The following is a 20,887-nucleotide window of genomic DNA, read 5'->3' as shown; positions in this document are numbered from 1 at the left end:
GCTGCTCCAAGCCCCAGTGTCCAGCCTGGCCTTGGACACTTCCAGGGATCCAGCAGCAGCCACAGCTTCTCTGGGTACCCACCCTCGCAGGGAGGAATTTCCTTTCCAGTATCCCATCACTCCAGCTCCACATTCCCAGGATTGTGAAGACATTATACATAGTGGGAGCAAGCTCCCCAGGAGGGGAGGCAGCTCTGGACTTGCAGAGCAGAGGATGAGGAAGGAAGGAAGAGTGCAGGTCCTCCCTGGTGAGAAGATGTCTGTACCTCCTTCTGTCTCCTTCCTCTCCCTCCCCAGGATCACAGCTTGATCCAGAGGACGGTGAATTCCATTTCTGTGAAAGCACACGCTCCTTAAGGAATTTTCCTTATGTGTTATCCAATTTAAATGGCAAGCACAACACTTGGATGAGGACAGGAGCTCCACAGGCATGGGATGATGGACAGAAAACCCCCAGTCCCTGGAAGGAGAGCTCGGACACGTGGCACTGCCTGTTTGTCCCCATTCCACAGGGTCACAGTGGTGACACAATGGGGTCCTGCCTGCCTGCAGGAGCTTTTCCCAGCTGGAGGTCAAAGACAAGGGGATGGATGGTGGGGCTGCCTGCCCTGCAGAATCCTGGCTGCTTGGGAATTTGGCTGGGCAAGCGATGATTTAGCACACAACTCCGAGCTCTTCCATGGGACTCTGTGGTTGCACGGTGCCATACATCAGCTGCTTCCTTCATCATGCCAGGAATTAGGAGAATTTATCAGCCCAAAAAGGTATTAAGAAAATGACAGGAGCACTGTTTGGGACACACATTGCCTTGATTTTCTCTTGCTCAGAACAAACTCCCTTTCAGACCTGTTTTGAAGGTTCAGTACAGTTGCAAGCTGCTTGACAAAAGAGATTCTTCTTTCAATTCCACCTCAGTTTTACTTCCCACCTACATCCAAAACAAACCTCCCAGGCCTTACTGCAGCTGTCTGGGTATGGGATGCATTTGGATGAGCAAAACTCATCCTGAAAACTGGGAGCAACTGTCCAAAAATATTAGAGAGATTGTTGATTGCTTAGTGCACACACTATAAATAAACCAGAGTGACAGAACTTGTCAGACTGTCAATCAATATCACTTCTGGACCAGAGACATGTGTCATATCCTCTCCTGTGTTCAGACAAGGCTCTGGGAAAGAAGTTCTGGAAAAGGGTTTAAGTTGTGCAATATTGATTCTCCTTGTAATGTCTTTTTTCTGCCAAGTTGGTGTTTGCAACAACTGGGTACAAAATAGAATCCTGGAATTGTTTGGATTGAAAGAAGTGATGGGAAAAAAAGTTCCTTGTTTTTAATTTTTCTTATTCAAAATGCTTGAATTGAATTTGCCAGGTTTGGAACTGCCCTAAAAATGGTATTCCAGGTGTGTGGCCAAAGCCAAGATGCACAGCACTGCCCTGAACATGGTCAATAATTAACACAACAGAAACTGCCTGGTAATTAATCAATTCATAAGTAATCAATCAATTAACTGACTAATTAAGTCTCTCTGTAGCACAAACATTGTCCTGGCTCCCATCTCTGCTTTTTACACTCCACCTTGTCCTCTGGCACTGCAGCATCCTCCTGATTTCATCCTTGATTCACACCCTTAAACAGCATCTCTGGGGACACCAAATTTCCCATTCCAGCTCATTTTAGTAACAGGCAACTCCAGAACAGTCAAAAAGCAGTTACAAATCAAATTAGTGCCCCAAAGGGCCATTTAAAAGTATGAGCATAGTGATTTTCATTTGCAAAGACAAAAATTCAAAACAATAAAATATTTAGGGTTACAAGAAGAGGCCAAACTCAAGGAAGACTCAGGTTTAGGGATAGCACCAGCCTTAGATATTGAAATTTTTAAATGCTCATTAACTTTCAGATGTCCATATGGTATTTTGGACATTTTGGCCTCAGCCCAGAGAAATGAACTGCTCTCAAATCCATTGGCTATGGACAAACACAGCAGCAGATGGAGCACACGGAGAATATTAACAAAAGCAGGTTTTGGGTGTTAAAAGGCTTAATGGGTCTCTCACATATATTTGGGCCAGGAGATCGGATTCAAATTGTGCTTGGGGGAAGTGAGAATCCCTAATATTTGAACTGGCAAAACTCCACAGTGCTGTTTAAAAAACGGCTCTGGTGGAAATAAAATCTGATTTCACCAGCTTGAAGTGCAAAGGTTCTGTCAGGAAGGCAGCAGGGACACAGTGATCCCAAAAACATCCCTTACATCAAGGGTTTTGTTTTTGATTTCCCAGCCAAGAGCTGGCATGAGATGCTGTGACTCCCTCACCTGACCCTTGAGAACCCCACCAGCTCCTGCCCAACTCACCAAAATCCAGAGAGGAAGATTCCAAATCATGGGCCTGTGCAGCATTTACTACTTCTGGTTCATAAAGTGAATTTTTCAACCCCTAAAGAAATGTTATAAACCATGTTCATGTCCTATAATCCCTTTTCTAAAAAAATCCCCACAAACCCAACTAATTTCTGGGAATACTTGAATTAGAGTTATGTTTTTGCACCAGGTGTTCTGGTAGAGCATCTCCTCAGAAAGCTAGGGAAGAAAAACAATAAATACAAGAAAGCAAACAGAAATCCCTTCCCTCCACCCTGTAAATATTTTATTCTTTACAAAAAGCCCAGAAGAAACTCCAAACATAATAAACCTCACAGCTGAGGGGTGACAGCCTGGGATGTTTTAGCACAGTTTTCATTTTCTTGATTTAAAATTAGGATTTCTACCAACTCAGCAAAGCAATTACTAAGTAAATTACATTTTATCATTGAGGTGCATCCTCCTGGTTGCTCAAGCAAGTAAAAAGTGATAAATTTGTGGCAGCTCCTCTTTTCCTTGTTTTTGACACAGGGAAGCAGGCAGGCTTGTTTAAAAAAAAAATCCCAAGATTTGTGTGGGGCAATTATTTCACATGGATAACTGGGAGTCTCAGGATGGATGGGGATCTGGCAAACCCAAAATGAGTCATCCTACTGCAGGTAGTGAGGCTGCCTTAAAAATAACACATCCAGCGTGGCTGGGAAACAGCAAAAGCGATCAGCAGCTCCCTCCAGGAATAGCAAATTAGAGTAATGGACTGGGATGGAAAAGGGAGAGGGAAAAAGAGAAAAGCTCAGAAGTTAAAGGAGTGATAGGTATGATGTTGAGCAAAATAAAATCAGAGGGTTCACATCACCCCCTCCTGTACTGAGGGCTGCTGGGTTGAAAAATCAGCTTAAAAAAGGGAAGATGAGTAATTATGGTTTGGGACTCAGAATATCAGCAGGCTTCAGTTTTGCCAGCAGAACCTGAGGGATGATTTAAGTGAGGAGGGGAGAAAAGGAGAGGGAAGAGGCATCCAGGGGAATTCCTCAAATTGTTACCAAAAACACCAACAGTATAAAAACTGCCATTAATTCATGGCATCAAATATACCTCATAAGTATTGTTTGAGGCCATTGAAAAATAGCAATATATACACTTAAATGTGGATTATGGAGAGAATCATTGAATGGTTGGTGGAAGGGGACATTAAAGCTCATCCCATTCCATCGCCTGCCATGGCAGGGACACCTCCCAGGCTGCTCCAAGCCCTTTCCAGCCTGGTCTGGGACACTTCCATGGATCCTGGGGCAGCCACAGCTGCTCTGGTCACCCTGCATTCTCCACAGAGCCAGAACTCCTGGCAGGTTTTGTCTTCTGCCTAAAACATTAACAGGAACCGTTGAGAAATAAAGAAATAAATGCGCCTACATTTAAAAATAACTAAAATAGGTAAAATAAACCAAGTTTGTATTTATCCTGGCACAGCACATGGTCCCTCACCAGTGCTTCTGGAGGCAGTGGTGCTGTTTTCCCTTTAGATCCCCTGAAATCCTCCTCTGCCTGGATTTGTGCCTCCCACTCCATCTCAGCACGTTGGAGACCTCCCGTCATCCACGAACTCCTGGTCTACTTCCAAGCAGGGCAAGCTGAAACAGCATCTCTTTTATTGGATGGGGGTTATTTTTAAAGCTCTATGTAAAGAATGCATTTAAATTATTCTAAATCCTCCTCTCTATAAAAAAATTACAAAGAAATTGAGAAATATAACAAGAATAGAAAGACTCTGTTTTACCATTTAATTTCCAGTAAAACAAATTAATGAGAACTCTTATTAGAAGTCTGGAATTCTCTAAATTTACGTTGGAAACATTTCAGGAAATGTATATGAGTTCAAAGTATCACAGAATCACAGATGGTTTGAGTTGGAAGGGATCTTAAAGCTCATCCAATTCCAACCCCCTGGAGTGAGCAGGGACACTTTCCACTCTCCAAGCCCCATCCAACCTGGACACTTCCAGAGATGGGGCAGCCACAGCTTGGAAAATGTCAAGGAGAAGAAATGACCTGAGGCCAGATTGTCACTGTCAAAGCTCTGGCTGAATAAGTTTTAAAAATGCATGAAGACAATCATCTCTTTTTGCAGCAGGTTTTTCTCCCTATCAAAAATAAACTAACACACAAATAGCTCAAGAGTTTCAATCTAAAATAGTTTTATAAAGGGCTCTCACAGGCTGTAAGTCACAACTGAAAATGCTTTTAGTGCCATAAAATAGGAAGCAAGGTTTTATAAGAGAATTTTTTTGTATAAAATACCAAAGTTGGAATTGAGTCGAAAGAACCTTAAAAAATATCTCATTTCAACCCCCAGCCATGGGCAGGGACACCTTCCACTATCCCAGGTGGCCTTGGACATTTCCAGGGATCCACAGCTTCTCTGGGCACCCTCACAGGAAGGAATTTTCCCCCAATATTCCATCTAACTAAAGACATTCCATGATGGTATTCTTGTGAGTTGTAGTGCATGGGGAAAGCAGGAGGAAAAGTTCAGTGTCACCAGTCACACAGCAAGCTGCTGGAGAAATTGATGGCAATAAATACAGGCAGGCCTTTGGGATCCAAAACAAGGGTTTGATCACAGTGCCTTGGACTGGTCCAGGGTTATCAGCCAAGTGGAGGGAAGGAATTTCCAGAATGGGTCTATTTAACAGCAGAAGTATGTCAGGAAGAGAATTATTGTGGGTATGATGTCACACATTCCAGAGAACACTCAGATGTGCTCACTAAAAGGAAAGAATGGAATGGAAGGAATAGAAGAGATTAGAATGGAATTGTTCAGTTGGAAGGGATCTACAACAATCAGTCCAGCTGCAAACTGGGTTCAATTCAAAGGTTCAGCCAGTATAAATTGGTAACTGCAGCTTCAGTGTTCACCCTGCAGGAACCTGAAAAACTGGAGAACAAAAGATGTTTAGGAGAACAGCTCTGGGAAAAGCCCCTCTCCTCAAAGTTAAGAGCAACAGCACAATCCTGGGAAATCCATCCCACACACACAGAGTCCATACCCCAGCACCATCTACTTATGTGCTCCTTTGCCCTTTCCACAGGGTGGAAATCCATTCCATTCCATTCCATTCCATTCCATTCCATTCCATTCCATTCCATTCCATCCTGTTGTGTCTTTCTCTTCTCCCCTACACCTGAAGCTGTATCTGGTAGGAGCCCATCCCAAAGAGCCAAGGCAAACTTCCCCCCTCCCTTCCCACCCCCTGATTCACCCACAGGATACCCTGGCTAAACCCAAACAGGTGACATGTGCCAGGTCACCAAGCCAAACCCCAAAAATCCATCCCCACCACATTCCTCTCCATGATCCTCTGCTCAGCTCTGACAGATTTTGCTTCTCAGACCTCCCAAATTCCTGCAGTTCCACACTTCCACTGCAGAATCTTTGCCATCCACCTGCCCCCCTCTCTCCTGGCTCTCTTTATTCCAGCCTGGGAGCTGCAGGCTCTCCCTGCACACACTCCAGTCCCTGAGGAACAAGGAATATCCATCTCTGCAGACAGAGCTATTAATAGTCACTCACCTCTCCAACTGCAAATTCCAGGCTCTTCACAGCCAATCCTCACCCTCCTTAAATGTCTCTTCTCATCACTATAACCCTCTCAGCCTACTGAAAGCCCAGTATTTTAATCTTGCAATATTAAAGACGATTCTAGCAGGCACTTCAAAAGAAAAGGAGCCAATAAGAAACAAACAGTTTGAGGTCAGGGTCTTTCCCTGCTCAGCTCACAGAATAAAGAGGTGAGATTCCTTCCCCCTTCGATTCCTCTGTGCAAATTTTAATTGCTTTTCTGACATCTACAGAATGTAATCTTCTTCCTGTGTTGTTCCTAGGATTAGGGCAGGACGAAGGTAAAGCTATTTTTGATTAATATGGAAATCAGAAATTACTTTCCAGAGAAAACTGGGGACTGCTCCTAATGCTGCTTTATCTTTGGGGAATTACAAATCTGAAGAGTAACAAGAGTGAGCTGGCAGCTCACTGAGTCTTCCAACCTGTGCAAAATATGTTTAAAGATTTTCAAAAATCTCTTCTGATGGAAATATGTGATTAATATAGTTAAGGGAGTGTTCAAGCTGAAGACAAAGAGAGTTAAATCCCCACAGAACAGGCAACATCAGTTTATCTGGCAGAAGAAAAAAGGTGGAGAGGCCACATGGAGCAAAGAAATCTTCCTATGTTTGAGGAGAAATTTAGTAGTTAAATTAATGGTCTAATTTGTTCCCAATTCCAAACTGCTCTTGCTGAAATACAAATGCTCCTCATGGCCATGCAGCTGAATTTCTAATGGGTGAAAATGTGAAGAATCTGGCGGCATCCAGCTCCTCCTATTTGTGTGAAGGGAAGAATGTGGATGGAAATAAATAAATACAAGGGGATGGAGTGAAAGGACAGAAGGGAATTACTTTAAACTGGATGAGGGTGGGTCTAATGGGATATTGGGAAGGAATTCCTCCCTGTGAGGGTGGGCAGGCCCTGGCACAGAGAAGCTGTGGCTGCCCCTGGATCCCTGGAAGTGTTCAAGGCCAGGCTGGACAGAGCTTGGATCTCCCTGGGACAGTGGAAGGGTCTCTGACCATGGCAGGGGTGGAATGGGATGGGATGAGCTTTAAGTCCCTCCTAACTCAAACCAGTCTGGGATTCTGGGATTCTGTACCTGGGGATAAAGACTCAAAGCCATGTCAGCAGTCCCATCCTCCTGCCAGGAGTGCCTGCAGGAGTAGGAAACTGGAGATGATTTAGGAGTTAAAAAGGGACATCCTGGCAGCTCTGAGCCTGGGAAATTTCCCTCGAGTTCCCTGTGAAGTCCCCCCAAAGCCCTGTTCCCACAGAGCCATGTGTGTTCACTGAATAATGGGATGCCTGTGGAAAAGCAGCCATATATTGTACCACTTTTTAATGTTATCATCGGATGCACGAGATTAATGGCATTTTCAAATGGAATGGCAGCACTTCAGCTATGCCTGGAAACAAAGGCATTGACTGCCTACCAGAGAGGAGTGAAAAGGAGACAACTGCATTTTATCTTGAAAGCCCTCAGATACTTTCAAACAGATCCAGGAATCAAAAGCTCTGTGTAAAGAGAGGAAAAGCCCTGCAGGACCTGTTGGGCCACGCTCCTGTTTTTAAAAATGATAAGACGTGGGAGTAGGATATTTAGTGTAAAGATACAATGTGGGAGCACAAGGCTTGGCATGTCCAAAATTGATTTAGATGTGGGAAAATACTGAAGCCTGCAAACTGAGAGGTTCAGCTTTGTGTGCTGGAGAGAAAAAATGCACAGTGACATTGTCACGTTCAGTGGGGATCCAGCACTGTGGATATACATATATGTATATATAGTAATTCCCCATTATCCTGTCCCTCCAGGCCTTGTCCCCTGTCCTTCTCCAGCTCTCCTGGAGCCCCTTTAGGCTCTGGAAGGGGCTCTGGGGTGTCCCTGCAGCTTCTCCTGTCCAGGTGAGCACCCCCAGCTCTCCCAGCCTGGCTCCAGCCCTGGAGCAGCTCTGTGCCCTGCTCTGGGCTCTCTCCAGCAGCTCCACATCCTCCTGCTGTGGGGTCTCACCTAAGCACAGGGACAGAGGGACAGAATCCCCCATTTCCTGCTGCCCAGGCTGCGGGATCAGCCCAGCACATGGGAGATCTGGGCTGCTGGAGCACGCGGCCGGATTCTCCCGCAGGAATACAAATTACACAATTATAATATTATTTTAGCAGTTGGCCATGGTGACATTTCCTGCTGTTAGGTGGCTCTGGTCCTGCCAGGATAGATTAGCAAGGCTCACCAAACATTTTGTTTGGATAAGGAACAGCTGAAGGGCACTGCCTCCTTATTCTATTAAAAGCGCCGCAGGAACTCGGTAACATTTTCCTGTTGATCTCCACTGCTCTGATAAATGGGAACCTCATCCCTTCCTCCAGGAGGAGAGAAGACATTTTTAGGAAGGGAAACCAATTTCCTCTCAGTGTTATTGAGTTAAAACAAGGTAGTTCAGTTTCCAAAGGTATTAAGGTCGTTTTTTCATTCTCCCACCAAGCACTTGCTGAGCTGTCGGAACAGCCTTCAGGAATGGAGACAGAGGAACTTCAGCTCTGCAGGCAAATTCCTACAGATCATGTGCTCCAGCAGGGAGGGTAGGGTCAGTACATACATCCTGACAGTGATGGAACGCATCTGAATGCACAGAGCTTAGAACAATTACTGCTGAGCAGCCCTCAGCACACCAGGAGCGAGAGAAAGGAAAAAAAGCCAACCATCTTTGCAGAGATGAACAATCCTTCTCGTTATCAACACTTCATTTAGTATCTTAGTTGCTTAAACCCAATTATATCCAGAAAAGACAACTGTGAATGAAGAGGATCTGAGCAACCCCAGATAATGGGAGAAGATAAAAACCCACTCCAAGAGTAATGACCTGATTTGGCATTCATCAGTCGCTCGGTAATGAGCAAACACTGATTTCAAATCTAAATTCATGTCAAATGCTTCTGGATAAAATTAACTCCGAGCATATTTCAAAACACCCATTCAAAGTGTCGCTGCTGCTTCCTCCTTTCCCCTCCAGCAGACCAGACTCTCCCCTCTTCCACAGCTCCTGCTCTTCCTCCTTCCAGCACTTGCCACATTTTTTCAGGCTCTGGTTGTGGAATTGCCCAAGGCCGGGTTGGGCAGGGCTTGGAGCAGCCTGGGATGGTGGAAGGTGTCCCTGCCCATGCTGGGATGCTTGGACAAGATGACCTTTAAAGATCCCTTCCAGCCCAACCTGTCCTGTGATTTTATGACTCTGAAATATCCCTAATGAGCATGGACACCCCACCCTCTGCCACTTCCCTCCCATCAGCAGCTCCAAGGGTGCCTCAGCAGAGGAACACCTTTGGCACATCACACACACAAAGAATCTGCAGGAGGAGACAGCCTTGTATTTTGGTTTTATATTACACAGTAAATTCAGGGCTTTAAAAGTGCAGCACGAGTGAAGACAGGCAGGGGTGTCTCCCCAGCACAGGGATGAACTCCTCTGCAGGTAAAGCAGGTGTGTGTCAGCAGGAGACTGAAAAAGGAGGAAAAATCTCCCCTGTATCCCACATCAACAACTCCCTGTGTGAGCCTCAGCTCGCTCTGATCCATCACTGCCTTTACTCTTTGGCCTTACACGTGTTTTTCACAATCTGTGACTGGCACAGATCTGATCTAAACCACTGATTATTTATTTCCCAAGGACCTGGCAGTGGAGGAGATTTGTTGTCACTGGTAGCACTGAACAGATCCAAACGCACTGCTTTTGCTTCACAAAAGCATGGAAATGTTTAGGTTGGAAAAGACCTCAAAGATCATCAAGTCCAGCTGTTCCCCCAGCACTGCTAAGGCCACCACTGCCCCATGTCCTCAAATGCCACATCCACATGGCTTTAAATTCCTTCAGGGACGGGGACTCACCACTGCCCTGGACAGTGACTGCTACAGATGACAGCAGAAATTACAGATTTCCATTTTAAAAAGCCTGGCATCATCCTGCAGGGTGATGGAGAATTGTGGTAAAAGCTCTCACCACCATCGAAGTGTTTGCCAAGACCACAGAACACCTTTTAGACAGCAAATTCCCTTAATTCTGGCTGTGTGAAAAGACTGGCACAAAAAAAAAATCCTCTAAGCCTGCAAAGTGTTTGTGGGGAGGGATTAGAAGAACAGAAACGTTGTGGGCCATGAGTGGAAGGCAGGACTCAAACCCTCCAGAGGAGCCCTCAGTGCCCTCGCTTCCCACTGCTCCCTACGATTTAGCACTTTTTAACCTTAAAGAACCCTGAAGCCTGTAGGTAATCCAGCTGTGATGAGATTTCTTACTCCTTTATGAAGCATTTGAAGCTGCTGTTCAGTCTGTTGATGGATCCTTTTATATGTCTGAAGCTGCTTTTTTCCTGGGGTTTTTTTTTGAGGATGAAGGGCACCCACTGGACACCCGGCAGGGACTGCTCAAGTTTCAGAATAATGGTTCTGCAAAAGCAGAAGAGATCTGACAACAAAGGCTGCTTCTTGAGCCATTCCTCCACTGACTTTTTGTACTCTGGACAATCAGGCTCTGAATCAAGAAGTGGTTTCTCCAACTTCAGCTTTTCCTGAAGGGGAATTTAAAGCTCTTTACTCCCTAACAAAAAACTCAAGTGGTGTCTCCTAGAGACATGAGTCACCCTGTCCAAACAATATTTCAGCTTGTGTTCATCTCTTCATGGACATCAGGGATGCCAATCCATCAGCTGCAGCCTCTATTACTTTTCCACTGACTGTATCCAGCATCTTCTCTGTCACTTGCACTGAAAACTCCATCCCTGTCTTCAGCTGCTGGTGCTTGGGGTGCTGCCTGAAGTGGATGTTGAAGAACAGCCCCAAATCCCAAAATCCCACTAAAAATACAGGAGAGCTGCTGTTTCCAGAACCTCCCTCACCCTTTGGTCAGGTCTGCAAAACACAGGTTGTAAGCACAGAGCATGTGTTGTGTCAAGGTTCCTACAGGCAATGCCAGCTCTGGGAGGGTCACAGTTCACCGCTAGAATCCATACAGGGAAGGTTTGGAGGGGTAAATTCCATGCAGGCGAGCTTTGGAGGGGTAAAGTGATCTGCAAAAGCTCATTCAACAGCCACAGCCAAAGCCCTGAGCAGAACCTTAATCCATCATCCACCCCTATCTGCCCCAAACAAGATCCTCTTATCAGCCTGGCCTTTTAATACACTAGCTGAGATACTGACTGTAAAACATTTCTTTCTTTTGCCAGACTCAAACTGCTGCAGCAAAAGCAATAATCCACCTGCATCCCCAACATCCAGGAGGAAGCACTCCTGAGATCCATCAGTTGTGCAGGAGCATGGGACTGACTGACTGTTCAGTGAAGCCCAGGAGGAAGTCAGGGTCATGAATACCAAAAAAAAGAAAAAAAAAGGGAAAAAGTAAAGAAAAGAAAAGTAGGTCATGCAATTCACATTTGCTGAAAAGGACAAAGAACACTGCAGATTTTTTATTACCTTATGCAATTGCTACCAAATATCTGAAGCATCCTTTTTATCTGATTCAAATCCCACATGAGTAATCCATGATTAAATTTAGTGGGTGTGAAATTTCATTAGGTCGTTCAATTTTAAGCAGATTGGATAATGAAGTTCCGTCGTCCTTCAGAATTAAGGAAAAAAAAATTAATACTGTAATTTTTATCTCACTCCCAGCCTTCCCCCATCTGTGGGATTATTCTCATTCATGTAAGACATCCATGTCCTGCAGCTCCATCTTTGAGGCACGTGACTTTGGAGATGGAGAGAGGGAACTGCTTGGAAATGTTGGCAAAAGCCAAACCCAAACCAGACTTTACCTGGTGGGTGCTTCTCTGGGATAAGCACAGACCAGAAATTTGAGTTTTTCCAGAAGAAAGACAAGGAGCAGGTTCCAGCAGGGATGTCTTAAAAAATGTGGTGATTTCTCAAAAAAAACCCCTTAGGACTAATTCAGTGATATCACAATGGGAAAAATGTTAATTGGTAGCAGATGCTGCCTGAAGTCTTAATTCCCTACTCCAAAAAGCTAGATAATTCAAGGAGAAGCTACCAGCTTCCTTCATAATAAAGGCTCTATGTTAAGACAACATGAGAGGTTTGGAGTTTTTCTTAGGTTTTAAAATTCTGCTTTTTTAAAAAAATATGGTTTGAATTCAGACTTTCAATGGAATTCCTGATGGGTTTTTAGAAGAGCATTGGTGCAGTGATGGGCAGTGGAGTGTGCAATCCATGAGTCCCTCATTTCACTGTACATCACCCTGTGTTTCCCACCTGGGACCAATAAACTTTGTTCATCCACCCACCAGAGCTAATGAATTTAATTAAATTTTCAATTTAATAAAAAATTTGATTGTATAATCCTTGGGATGAGCCTGGCTGGGTAAGAGTTAAACAACAGGCCTGCTTCATCTCACTGTGTTTTCAGGCAGCTGAAGCCACTCTGTGCCAGTGCAAATAAATAATATCTCTATCCACATCACAACAAAGCATTTTCCTCTTGATGTTGTTCACCAAAGCATGATGACAAACGATGGCTGGAGAAACAGGAGTTGTCAATTCTGCCTTAATCGTGTTTCCTTTCGGGCTTGACAGAAGTTGCTGCGTTTATCCCTTTCTCTAAATGGCCACCAGGTGCTTCCAGCAAATGAACTGAACACAGCAAACACCAATCTGCCTTCCACAGTCTTCTGTGCTCTATTCCTGGAGAGTTTTCTCAGGAAGGAAGGAAAAAAAAAAACCTCTCAAAAATTCAGTGCAGAAGCTGAAGCTTCGCACATCCAGCGAGCCCTCAAGGAAAACACACGTCAGGGAAGATGATATTATTTGATGGGACAAGAGCAACACATGTCAGCCTCAACATTTATTAAAAGTACATCCTAATATCAGCCATCCATGATAAACAACATCAGAAGGACCTGGAGCTGCTGGAGAGAGTCCAGAGGAGGGCACAGAGCTGCTCCAGGGCTGGGGGTGTTCACCTGGACAGGATCAGGGATCCTCTGATCCAGGGAGAGCTCAGAGCCCCTTCCAGAGCCTTAAGGGGCTCCAGCAGCTGGAGAGGGACTGGGGACAAGGGATGGAGGGACAGGACATAGGGAATGGTTTCACACTGCCAGAGGGCAGGGATGGATGGGATGTTGGGAAGGAATTCCTGGCAGTGAGGGTGGGCAGGGCTGGCACAGGGTGCCCAGAGCAGCTGTGGCTGCCCCTGGATCCCAGGAAGTGCCCAAGGACATTGGGGCTTGGAGCAGCCTGGGACAGTGGAAGGTGTCCCTGCCCATGGCAGGGGTGACACTGCATGGCTTTAAGGTCCCTTCCATCCCAAACCAGTCTGTGATTCTGTGAAACAAATCCTAGTAGGAATTAATTTGAGAGTCTCTGGAGTAGGCGTTGCGAGACATCAGTCAGGCATCAGCAGCAAAACAAATTAACACCACAAAATAGCGAAAAACAGAGGAGCCAAACCTGCATCTTTAAATAGCCCCAGAGAGCTTTTCCTGTCAGTAGCAATTTTCTGGCCAAGCTCCACCACATCCTCTCTCTACTTCACCCAAACTTACATTTTGCACACGACTAAAATGCTCATCCAAGTCTGGATCAGAGCAACCCCCAGGCTGTTTATCCCTCCTGCAGTTTCACGTTCACCTTCTCCACCCACCTCACCTTCTCTGCCTGTCTTGGATGCCTTCCCTGACCTCCTCTCTCATGGAACTTCACCACCCACATTACTGGATGTCTCCAGAGTTCAAAGGGCAGAAGATCAACACCACAGGGAGCAGGAAATCCAATGGCTCCAGATAATCCAGAGACAAATGTGCCAACACCAGCTCTTTCTCCTGGGTCAGGAGTGCAGCTCCTGTCACACTTTGATGTCCCAGGGTGGTGGCACATGCAGGCTGAATGGATGCCATGGATCTGGAGGAGAACCCAGGGGAGAGCATGCAGGAGAAGCAGGGGAGTGAGGTTATTTGATGATGTAGGCAACTTTATAGGAGTGACAGAAAAAGGAGGAATGCCATGCTACCATGGAAGGAGAGAGAGGAACAAAAAAGAGGAATACATGAATTTCCAGTTCAACAGACTTTGCCTTATTCAGGGGATCAGTGGGATCCTGTGGAAAGCTGTTGTTGGATCTGAGAGAGCAGAGTCTGCAGGGTGAAGTACAACTGCTGATAAAGGATGGGTGAATTACAGACCCCCTAAACAATGTGCACACACACAAGTCCATGGTGCCAGATGAGATGGGCAGAGGGTGCCAGGGGAGCTGGCTGGTGTCACTGCCACTCTGTCACCTCTGAACGGTCACAGACATGGGGAATGTCCCTGGTGATTGGAAAAAGGGCAACATCACACCCACCTTCAAACAGGGAAATGCCAGCCCAGTTGTCCTCACTCCCTGCCTAGGAATTCACAAATGTGGAAATCATAATCTTCCAAACCAAATTATTCTGATACTTACTACCCAGAGAGTGTCTGACACAGAATTATTCAATAATTGCTATTTTATGTTTTCTCTGCTCCTCTTTGGCACTTCAGATCCTGCTGCTGCTGCCTTCTCTCCCCCAGAATGGTGTCTTCTTGTTCCATATTTGCAATTACAACAAGCACAGGTTTATATATATGAGCTAGAAATATATTTTCCTCCTGAATTTGGGCATTCAAAGGTGCTGGATTCATTCTGGGCACCATGCTCTCAGCGGTGTCAAGGGCCTCCCGTTATTGGAAGTGACACTGGGAATGAAGAGTGTGGTGGAGGAAGAGCATGGAGTCAGCATGTGCTCATTTGTCTGCTAATAGGGGATAAATTAGAATTTGGGAGTAGCTTTAATCATTCCTGTTGAAGCTAATTCCCCCTTGATGTTTTGTTTATGTGGGCAGTTCTGCCCTTAAGCTTCATGAGAGAGGTAAATAAACCAGAGAGGGACTGAGCTGTCACTCAGAGCCAGAGCTTCTGGACCCTTTCCTGATGATTTGTAGGAAAGGGCTGTCTTAGACCCAAGGACCCAAACCACAAACACAATTCCCACAGTGAGCTACATCTGCCAGAAAATTGCACAAAATGGAGCCTTATGATCCAATGCAAGACTCGTACATCAGAAGAGTTTTTCTCTCTGTCCAAGAAGCTCCCTGCACTCTGGAAAATTACCTGGGAATTGAGCACAGACAGTCTGGCAGGAAAAAAAAACAAGAGTGCAATGAAAATGCATTTAAATTAATATTTGGCAGGGGATAAAGGAATGAGAGGAAGAACAAGGGGAGAAGAGTTAAACTCCAAACTGATGAATCTGCCCTCTGCAGCATCCTCATCCCTTCCCGTGGGTCTGGCCACTGAATATTCCAGACATGGCTGCTGCTATCACTGGGTACTTCCACGAAAAGATATCAGCTCCCTGCTGGCTTAAACTGGGGGAAAAGGCTCCTTGCCTGAGCTGACCCAGGCCTGGTGTCCTGGACAGGGTGTTCTGTCTGCCTCCCACGGGAGCTGATTTGTGCCAGTGCTGTGATAGCAGCGATCCCTTGGCTCGGGGAGGACACTCCATAAATTCTGCTTTAATCCAGGCTAGCACCACTTCCCTATTAACTTGTGGAAGAAAACCAAACCCATCAAAATTGTTTGACATATGGATTAATAATGAAAAGTGAGTAGGAAAATAGGAGGCCTGCCAGTTAAATATATTAATAACACCAGCCAGGCCAGACAGAGCACAAGGAATAGAAGGGGGGGAAAACACCTGCACAAAGTTGGTGAAGAAGCAAAATGACAACCAACAAAACCCACTTGTGACAGGTGTAAAATAATAAATGCTGGGAAAAACACTCCAAAGAGAGCAGGGGAGGGATTTGGGACAAGGGATGAAGGGAAAGGACACAGGGAATGGCTTCCCACTGCCAGAGGGCAGGGCTGGATGGGATATTGGGCAGGAATTGTTCCCTGGGAGGGTGGGCAGGCCCTGGCACAGGGTGCCCAGAGCAGCTGTGGCTGCTCCTGGATCCCTGGAAGTGTTCAAGGCCAGGCTGGACAAAGCTTGGAGCACCCTGGGATAGTGGAAGGTGTCCCTGCCCTGGCACTGGATGAGCATTAAGGTCCCTTCCAACCCAAACCATTCTGGGATCAACCTTGGACACTTCCAGGCTTCTGCCTCGGAGGGAAGGAACCAGGTGGACTCTGAGGACCTGCTCCAGGCTGGTAATTCTTCAGCTCTCAGCCTGTCCCACGATTGAAAGATAAATGTTTGCAATAACATAGGATGTGAAATGAGGAAAACATCTGAAAGATCGAAGTACGGCTTCCAGCTTTCAAGTAGAGGTCAACAAACAGAGCAACTTCTTCCTTTATGGTTTCAAACAGCTTGGCAGGATCCTTTTGGTGTTGGTAAATCAAAAGATAAAGAGATTATGGAAAAGAACATGAAAGTGAAGATCTGAGGACCTTCAGCAGAATCAAAAAGTCCTCCTAAAGCTTCTGCAACAGCACAGAAGTTTTATAAACGGCACAAATTACCTCATTTAGCTTTTTGCAACTTCAGTGCTTTATCTTCCTTCCAAACTTCCACCTCTTGTTTTACCTCCCTTCATCCTCAAACCATCCTCCTAAGATCCCTCTCAGCAGCCTGTTGACTTGTCTTAATGATTCCCACCCCACTTTTTCAACAAACATTCCCTTTCTGCATCACCCCGAATTCTCTGTGACTGCACCGATAAACACACAGCTTGCTCGGGGTGTTCATGTTCCAGAAGCACCACCTCAGGTCCCTTTCATGGAATTTATCCTTCCCTAGCTCAAGGAATCCCTGCCTTTTTCAGCAGGAAAACACAAATGGTCACTGCTAGCTCTTGGAATGACACTGTCAGGATTACAGGGAAGTGAATTCCAACCCACAGCTCCCCGAGGAGGATGCAGCTGCGGGGACAGGCTGTGCTCCCAGGAAACAAGGGACAAAACAATGGCCTCAAGTTGTGCCAGAGGAAGTTTAGGTTGGATATTAGGGAAAATTCCTTCAGTGAAAGGGGTGTCCAGTCCCAGCACAGCTGCCCAGGACAGTGGTGAGTCCCCATCTCTGGCTGTAAAGCCGTGTGGATGTGGCACTCGGGGACACGGGCCGGTGGTGGCCTTGGCAGTGCTGGGAATGGTTGGATTCCATGGGCTTGGAGGTTTCAGGTACTGCTGGCAACAAAGCTCTGTCTCAACATCATTACATCTCAGCTGAGCAACGAGGCACACAAGCTCAGGGCTACTCTCACAATGAAGGGCACCAAACTCCAGTTCCCAATTTCCAGAGGAGAGTGCAACAGAAGGAAGTGCTGCAGTTCCCACAGTACCTGTCTCCCATAACCATCCATAACCTGTGTAAGTCAATAACCTCTTTTATTGGAGTGGATAATCAAATCAGTGTCAGGGCTGAATTCATTCTCCATGACAGCCAGACCTTGCCAGAAGTAGGTTGAGATGTGGCATTTTTAGTCCAAATCTCAGCATGCACCAATCATTCCACAACTATTTTCTCTCCTGTCCTGCAGACTTGTGATTGAATAAAAAAATGCAGATGCAGGTTTCTTCCAAAGGAAATAGAAATGAGCTAAAACTAATTTATTAGTGGTCAAGGGCATAGCACAGCCAAGTGAGATTTAAGATTGAAGATTTTTCCCAGAAACTTTGGGAAGAGGCACTGCAATTACTGTAAGAGGAATCAGCTGGATCTCCTACCCAGTGCTGAAGTAGATGCTTTCAAATTGTCTCATTTACATAGGGAAGAAGGTCAGGAGGGATTAAGAAGGTAAATATATCACCTGATTAGGTATGCAAGTTCAGGGTGTTCCAAGGACTAATTCCATGAATATTCAAGAAGGTCTTTGCTTCCCAAAGGTTCAGTCATAAGCAATAAGTTGAATATGCAGAAGGAATCTGGTCAGAAGAACAAAGCTGCCACCTGTGTGCATCAGTATCACCTGTTCCAGTGAAATCAGGCCCTTGGATTTGCTTACTCCCTTTTTCATTTCACCTTGTGAAAATAAAGAATAAGGAGAATATACACAGGCAAGGAAGGAAAAGCTGGGAGCTCACAGGGACACTCACCACTCCCTGAATGTGCATTATTTTTAACAGGAGCAGACAGCACTTCTTCATGATTCTTAATTTGGGCAAAATTTCACACAAGACAATATCACAGTGCACTGATCCAACCTTCCCTGTCCTACTTGGGACAGACAGCACAGGGACATCATCTGTTTTCTTGGATTCTTACCTGACTTCCTAGGAAGAAGATAATTTATTAGGAAATTAAAGTCCAGATGAGCTCAACTGCAAGACCATGTCAGCTTTCCAGGAAGAAAACTGAGCTGAGCTTTTGCTGAGTGATGCCCTGATTCACCTTGATAACCGGAAAATGTGCCTTGCACTGAGTTAAGGTGGGAAAATGTTGGGCAGTGCTCCTGGGAGAAGGGTGCTCTGCTAGAGGGCAGAGATGGGTCCCAATAAAAGAGCTGAGGTGGCTCTGGGAGAAAATTCTGCTGTTCTTGCAGCTTTTTTTCCTTTCTTTATTCCCTGCAGCCCGGAACCACCCATGTCCCTCTGTCCCTGAGCTCAGGTGAGACCCCACCTGCAGAGCTGCCCCAGCCCTGGGGACAACAGCACAAGGATGGAGAGAGCCCAGAGCCGGGCACAGAGCTGCTCCAGGCTGGGAGAGCTGGGGGTGCTCACCTGGACAGGAGGAGGCTCCAGGGACACCTCAGAGCCCCTTCCAGGGATTAAAGGGGCTCCAGGAGAGCTGGAGAGGGACTGGGGACAGGGGATTGAGGGACAAGGAAAGGGGAACAGAAAGCAGGAATAGTAATGTGAGCTCTGCTAATCAGCAGCACTTCAAAACTGGCCCCACTTCCTCCTCCATGGCTGGACCAAAAGCTTCCTTCTAGTCCTTAACAAAGACACAGTCCTTCCTTTGCATCCTTACAGATTCCCTTGGAAAATTTTATGGCTTTTATGGGCAGACTCAGCATCCTTTACTGCAATAGCAGTCTGCACACTGGGTTGCTTGATTTATTTTTTGGTGCTGTTTTTGTTTTCGAGGTTTTTTGTTGGTTTTTTTTTTAATTTCCCCAAAGTTTGCAGAATCTGTGGACACAAAGCTTTTGCAGCTGTGGCTGAAAAGTGCCACTTTTTCAATGGATTTCCACATCCTCCCAAATTCAGGGGGATGAGTCACCTGGCAGGAAGAGGAAAGGAGTAGCAGTGCTGTCTCATCCCAAACACACCCTCATTCATACCCATGCTGGGATACTGCACATTGTGTGGGGAACATTTGCTTTGTTTGGTTCTCCAAGGATGTGCAATTATACAAAAAGCTGGTGCTGCTCACAGTGCTCGCAGTGACTTCTGTCCACTGGACAAGGCTCTGACCAGCCCAACCCCAGCTGGACCTGAGGATTTCCAGAATTATCCAGTGATTCTGCTACAGATTTAGGGCAGAAATGGAAAAATATCCTGAGGACTGAATTTTCTGCACATTCATTTGGACTCTGGTCCTGTTCCAGTGTTAACCCAAAATGGAGCAGGAACCATTCTGGGAATCTGTGATTTTATGAAAATTAGCATCTCTCTTCCCTCTTCACTTCCTTTCATTTCCTCATAAATGAATGAAATGAAACATTTGGAGTTGAATGAAATAATTTGTATCAAACTCAAGCAGACTGGCTGGCAGGGAAATGGGGTGTTGAGGCAAGAATAAATATTAATTATTCCCTGAATAGAATGGAATTTTTATTATGTTTTCAGTTTGTTTGCCAAATGAAATGTAACATCACTGTCACATCCTGAGCTGAAGAGGCAGGAAAAGAACTGGGCTGAACTGGGACAAAACGGGGAGTTGCAGGAATCCCAGCTCTGAGCTAAGACCTTGAGGAAGGCCTGGAAAAGCTGCTGAAGCAGCTCAAGGAGGTGGAGAGGGATTTTCCTAAGCCCTCTGGGGTTTAGGAACAACTACAGACACCAGTTATTCAACATCCAGCCTGGAATTAAAACTGATTTATCTACCCATTAAAAATATCTTTCCTTTCCCTCCCAAAAACATCAGGACTACAACAATTTATTTTCCTTGTTTTTTCTATATCCTGCTGAACATCCCTGAAATGTTTTTAAAGAGAAAAAGCCGATTTCCAATGCTCTATTTCAATTTTAAAATGATGCTGTGCCCTGTTCTTCAGAGAATCCTATTTGCTCACACAGGAAAAAAAAAAGCATTTTATACAATATTTGTAAAAGGTGATGTAAATCCACAAGCAGGGAGGGGAAAAGGAATCAGTCTAAAAGATAAGGAGAATGTCAGCGTGGACATGGAACTGGAGGGAATAATACCTGCAAGGCTGAGCCCCCTGAAACTGCTGCAGAAGAGCATTAGGAAGGAACAGGAATGTAAATATCATCCCAAGAACAGCTCATTTTGATTTTCCTGGAACTGCCTGCAAAGGAAAACAACTCCCTGGCAGAGATGTCTCCATCAGGAACAAAATCCAGCGGAGCACTGCTGTCCTTAGGGATTGTTTGCAATCAGAGATGTTGGTTTATGTTCTGATATGCCCAGAAAAGCCCAGGATGGCAGCAGGGCAGGAGCTGTGGGTGCCACATTTGCAGGAGCTTATCAGGTGTTGCTGGCAGCCTGTGCCCTGCCAGCTCCCTCCCCCAGACAATAATAACCATTCCCAACAAGTTCCTTATCTTATCCCAGCAGCATCCCTCCAGGAGATTAGTCAGGCATCCCGGTGTCATGTTTTATCTCTAAAGCCTTGGATTTAGGCATAGCATGTGTCTAGTCCCAAAAGCCAGGTGTATTCCAGTCAAAGAGATGGGAATCCATAAACATTTCCATTTTTTCATCATATGCACCAAGTTCAAGCCTGCTTTAAATCAGATGCAGTCCTGACACTCTGACATAAACTGGCCAA

At 45.6% G+C, this 20,887-nt stretch overlaps 1 protein-coding gene across 1 annotated transcript in view; it reads right to left on the bottom strand.

The window, feature by feature from the left end:
- FAM168A (family with sequence similarity 168 member A) overlaps nt 1-20,887 on the bottom strand; it is a 116,865-nt gene that overhangs the window by 20,228 nt on the left and 75,750 nt on the right. The gene's annotated exons all lie outside the window — the stretch shown is intronic.

The sequence above is a fragment of the Catharus ustulatus genome, chromosome 2, assembly GCF_009819885.2.
Source record: "Catharus ustulatus isolate bCatUst1 chromosome 2, bCatUst1.pri.v2, whole genome shotgun sequence".
Lineage (NCBI taxonomy): Eukaryota > Metazoa > Chordata > Aves > Passeriformes > Turdidae > Catharus > Catharus ustulatus.
This window is presented reverse-complemented; position numbering and strand designations above follow the sequence as displayed.